This window comes from Aythya marila, assembly GCF_965140915.1.
Source record: "Aythya marila genome assembly, chromosome: 2".
NCBI classification, from domain to species: Eukaryota; Metazoa; Chordata; class Aves; order Anseriformes; family Anatidae; genus Aythya; species Aythya marila.
The window spans coordinates 105,219,064-105,225,208 of NC_139043.1; positions in this window are offsets into that span (position 1 = coordinate 105,219,064).

Below are 6,145 nucleotides of genomic sequence, written 5' to 3' on the forward strand. Positions count from 1 at the left end.
AAACTGACATTAAACAAATACAATGTGTAGGCAGGAAATAGTTTTTCTGTTGCAATTAAAATTTATGTAATGGTTTCATGTTTTAAAATGTTTAGTTTTATATTCAAATACTTCTATTACAGCACGTTGCAAAATTGAATATAACTGTCACAAAATACAATGCAAAGAGTAATCCAGCAAAATTATTTATTAAATAAGGCTAGTTAAAATATATATATATATAATAATAAATGACTTGCCATGTCAGAATTCCGAAAGTGAGGAAGCAGAAAGCGCTTGTTCTCTTGAGCAACAGAGACATCCAGATGGCAATATCTTTTCTCCTGTCGGTGGCAACCAGTATAATGACAACATGAACATCAGTACGACATTTTTTGCTATCAAACTGCTAGCACACAGCTGGCAAAAAGTATGTTTTAAAGCTGCAGGGACTGGAAGGGGATTGATGAAGCCCCACATGAAGTGGTTGGCCTTCCCTGTGAGAAGGGAGCTCAGCTGGAACTGACGTTCACACAGTTCTTTCATTTCAGTTCCAAATCAGCAACGGACCTGCGCTTCTGCTCAGTGTTTCTCCTGTGATTCCCAGCAAGATGCATGAGATGTATCTGAGCAGTGTTACCTGGTGCTGACAGAGATGCTGATGGCAGCGTTATTTACACAGATGAAGACACCCTGTTATTTTCCACATGAAAACTTCATAGAGGTGCAGGGAAAGAGGCTAGTCGTGGAGGCTGCTTCCTGGAGGATGAGGTCCTCTTGAAAGTGTGGCAGGTTATTTTTATTCTGAAGGGCAGACAAGTATTTTATATGTATATATGTATTCTCAGTAAATATTTATTCAGTCATCTGAATTTACAGTGTGCTCTGAAAAAAAAAAAAACACCACAACTTTAAAAAGCCTCTGGGAACTCCTTAGACTAATTTAAAATAATGCAGTCCAGTAATTCTTTTGCTGATTAGTTTTCCGCAAAGCTTTCTGAATAACAAAATTACAGCAAACTTTGTTTTTAATAAGGACATTTTTGCTTTTTCCTGTGTTGCCAAGAAAAAGGAGATTTGAAACATGAACTTTCATCACTCAAGCTGGATTTTAGAACAGCAGCTAGAAGTGATTTGTAACATATGCATTAATAAGCAGATAAAGCCTCTGCAAGTAATAAAAAAAACTCTCTCCTTAGTTTTATGAATGTATTATTCAAATGTATTTGTTGAACAACATACGCAGTGGTGGATTTGAAATCAGAAAATTTTGTTTAAAATTCAAGATGGGCAAATTAGTTTAGCACACCAATATTGGAAAATGGGTGAGGAATTCAACCCTTGTGCATGACATGTGACTGCTCAGAGTACCATCAGCTTTGGAGAGAAATAGAGAATGGTCAGCATCTGAACCTTTCCTGATGACACCAGCAGGAGACGAGTGCTCAGTTTTGTGCATTAACCTCTTCTTGATCCTCTCCCAATTGACCCTGACTGCTTCTCAGGACTGCCAGACTGCCTGTTGCTATCATTTGCTCTTTTTACTCTTGCTTATGCATTTTCCTCCACTCTAGTCTCTTTCTTTTAACCTTCCCTCTGCCACCAAGTGCTTCCTCCACACGCCTTGTCAAGAGTTGAGATGTTGCTTCTGCTTACTGGTATCTACCTGCCTACGTGTTGCAGAAAGAGAGATGCTTGCACGCAAAATACTTTTTAAGATGGAATTGCTAAGCTGGAATACCCAGGCATAAATTCTTACAATGGAAGAAAACAGATTTTGGTACAGAGGTGTTTCCTTTAGCACAGAAGAAGTGCTATGATGCTTATATAAAACTTCCAGAGCAAAAGATTATTTCTGCCTGATCTCTCAGAGTATTCCCATCACTAGGTACAAGGCTGCATCTGTGCATTATGAGTGTAGATGCTTGGACAAGTCTGAGGACATAGGCCAATGCCCTCAATATACTTCAGTTGTGCTGCTGTTTATTACAAAATCCTCAGGACTCTAGAGAAGCTGCTCACGTGATCATATTGTAACCCAGTTCTGGCTCAGTTTTCAGTGTCTAACAAAATATTTAAAATCCTTGTCTTAACCTGGCTCACTCGACTCAGCTGATCTGCTGAACACTTCCAGAAGCAGCTCAGCTGACAGACCTCAGCAGGCAGCAAAAAGGGCAGGAGTAGCAAGAGAGAGGAACGAGGGGGAGACATCACCCCCCCGTGCAAAAGTGGCTCACACTTTCAGCCAAGTGGCAAAATGGTTTCTGTTTCCTAAATCAGAGGAAAGGAGTTTGAATGTTGTATTGTGAGGGGTGACACAGTGGTTATCAACCACACATAAAAGAAAAAGCAAATGTTTGTCTTGGGTGGGATATGTTCAGGAAATACAGATGCATTTAGGGAAGCACCTGAGATTCGTAAAAGGTGTTTAATGCAAGTTTTGATACACTTAAATCTATTAGGAACTGTATTTGTAAACTCTAACCCTTGTATCCAACAGTTGCCATATCAGCTGTTCTAGTACAAAAGACAATAGCCCAGATTTATTGCACTGTATTATTTGGATACATTTTTAACAGCCTTTTCAAGAAACCATGTTGTCCAACAGTGAGTAATAGTGCATGTACAAACATCTAATTAGATAACTATTAACCTAGTTTTAAGTCTGCAGGCTGTGATAGAGTACTTCCGTAATAGCCAAAACAGTTTCAAAATGTACACAGAACATGACTTCAATTAAACAATAATTTTATTAAAAATAATGGAGATGACATAGTAACTGATAAAAGTTATTGGATTCCAATGTGATGAATAGTCTTTGATAAAATTTACCATTTTTTCTTTCTAAACAAGAATACATTCATGTGGATGCAATAAAAAAAGGACTATTTATAGTGAGAAATGAAAATTGCTCATCATGTAAGTAGATCACCAGTTAATGCTTTGCATCATTAACATATTTCAGTCCTGCATTTTTCTTTCCCTGTGAAAAGAGGGAGAAAGAAAGAAACACCCAATCTCTGGCTGTAACCAAGCCAGAAGTCAGACTTTATTACACAAGAGGTACAAAAAATACAAGTTCTCAGTGGAAGCTGACAATTAAAATCTTAAAGTATTTAGGTAGTGCCTTTTTTTTTTTTTTTCTTCTTTTAGAAAAAGTGCATCAAATTTCCCTCAGGAAAGTAAATAAATAAATAAATCTACCTTCTTTCTCTCTTCTCCATGACTGTCACAAGCAATAATGGAATGCTTTATCTATTCTGCTTAATTATTATTTCTCTCTACAAAGGATGAGTCAAGAATTCAGTTTGGGCCTGCAAACAGTGAACAGAAGCACAGCATGTGCAGGCACAATCTGAGAGGATAAATAGGGTCTCAGCCACAGGAAAAAAATCTGCCATGGAAGGGTATGCTGTTATCTATTTTAGTTCAGACGCTACCCTTTCTGTTTACCAGTTTTTAAATTGCCAAAGCAGAAATACCTAAGTGCACGAGAAAATGTCTCCTACCATTTAGCTCTCACTGTAAGAGCAGAGGTAGAGGCAGGCCCTGGAAGCCCAACAGAAGCAGAAATGATCGGGTGAGATGGCACTGAAGTTTCTAGGTTACCAGAAATGAGCTGACTGGATCAGGCACTGGAAGAGCACGGCCTCTATTTGTCCACTGGTCTTTTATTTACATTTTAATTATAGACTGTGGCATGTGGGTGCCATCATGCCTACTTTTAAAGTTTTTATCTCTACAGTTTTTCTTTTTAAATTATTTCACAATGAGACAGAAAGCTTGTTTGGTAAAAGAGTTTTAGGAAAGCAGGTATCAAAAGAGATGCAAACATCAGTGCTTTCTTCTACCAGACTGGCAACTAGGCACTCCCGAGGCAGGGCCCTCTCCATAGTATTTAAATTATCAAGTCAAGATCTGCCAATGATTCCTCATGTTCGAGTTATCAAGGAAGAAGTTTGGAAAAGTAGTTTGAAGACTTTTCCAAAAGTGGTCAATTCCAAGCTAAGCTTTACAGCTTACATCAAAATTACAAGAAAAAAAGCGATCATTTAGCATTTTTGTCTAATGCCTTGTTTTCATAATGGTTTCAATAAACTCCAGTTTTGAATAAAACAACATACAAGACCAGAGTATAATTACTGCCAAGCAAATGGAAGTAACATCACATTATTTACTGAAATATCTCATTATATGTAGATTATTTTTAATATTTTAATGGGTACACATGGACAGGGAATTTAAATGGCAGATAAAAATCAGTAAAATACATACTTGAGGGGAAAAAAAAGTTAGAACCTAGGCCTATCACTTACTGGAATAAGTATATGCATGATGGTGGAATGTGCTGTACTTGTATATTCTGTGCCTAAGTATAAAGTTCATAGGCCTATTTCTGTAGCCAAAACTCTCTTACTGCACATACCGGAGATTTTAGTTTTTATTCCACTCTGGCAAGTCTTCGGCTTACAAGTCTTTGAAGTGACAGCCATCACAGAACCTAGGAGTGCTGTTTGCTCATCACCCTTAGTAAGATTTGGCACGGCGCTGACACATCCTCCCTGGCCTGTCTGGGAGCAAAGTGAAGCCAAGCCACACAGCTTTTTTTTTTTTTTTCCTTCGTGCAGAGTTTCCAAGCTGGTACAAGCCTCATCAGCTGTTTTCAAGGGAGCAGAACTTCACAGCTTGAGCACAAGTGCTGGTAAGAATTAGAGCTGGTAATGACTTTGCAGACGGAGGTGGCACACTACAGGGTGTGCAGTGCAGCTCGCTCCACACCTCAGAGCAACACAGAAACCTTCTGTAAGGGTCTCACAAGGGACTACCTGGCAAACTAACCTTTCTGAGATATGGCACATAAAAGTCACCAGAGGTGGCTACGTCAGGATAAACACCCAATGAGCTAATGTGGTACTTCCACAACACCATAAAATTGCCTCTCTCCATCCTGAAGTGTACTTTAGGTCTCCCTCTGAGGGCTGTAGCATATGTTCTTTACTTCACTGACTTTACAACAAAAAAGCACTTTAAAGAAACACAATTTGGTCTCAGGGCCTAATAGAACCTATTTAAAATGCTTATAGAGTCCCCATTAAAGTAGCATCAGATCACCTCACAGTCCTTAATGCATTTCTGTCTAACATGCCTTGGGAACAGAGAGTGATTATCTTCCTTTTTAAAAACAAGTCACAGAGACACAGCCACAGACAAAGTGTGCAAAGACAAAAATTATGTTTTTTAAAGGAAGAAGAATATAGGCACCAGTATGCAATGATGACAGCATGCAAATACCTGCCTCTAAGTGACTTTTCCAAACCGTGAAAGTAGCCTGCTGAGGAACAGAGAGCTGTTGAGTGCTTTTCTTCAAAGAGGAGAGCCGTCCCTCATCTTTAACATAGCCTCTTTCTGCATGCAAGGCACTGAAGTGTTAATCTATTTCATTATCTTTCAGATATGTTGCACACAATATTATAGGAGACAACAAAAGAATAAGATTGTCCTAAAACATCCCTGCAGAATATTTAAGAACAGAGGCAATGCTGGACAGCTGATACCATTTTGTTTCAAATGGGTAACTTAAAAGGGGAACAAGTCCAGTGCTGATTATTAGTTTGCTGTGGTAACAGGAAAAGGTGATGATAGTAGCAGCTCTTTGGGGTTGGAAAACTTAGATCTGCCTGCTGGCATTGCCAACCACACTAGAAGTGACCTTGGTGCTTGAAAATGCAGCAGGACAGTTCATGTCCTCGTGTCTGTCCTTACAACTTGTACAGCATCTGGAGCAGCAGCACTGGAACAAGGGCACAAGCTAGGGCTGCATCTCCCAAGCCATCAGAGACTAACAGGTACAAGCTGTAGAAGAAAGTTGCCTCTTTTAGACCCTTGACCTAGAATTTTGGTCCATCATCACCTTAATGAAGCAATCCAGCTTTTTAAGTATTCAGGACTAATATGCAGGAAGTGTGAGCACACCTTCTTAGCAATGGTCTTTGTAAGGACCTAGTGCCTTGCCTCTGATACAGAGGAATACAACCCCAAATGAATGCCACAGAACGAGTCTGGGATCCATCAGCTGTAGCAGTGCTGTCCCTTCGTAGCACTCTGGCTTGTCCACACTTGACATAGGTGAGCTATTCACTGATATTCTGGGGTGAAAGGGAAAGGG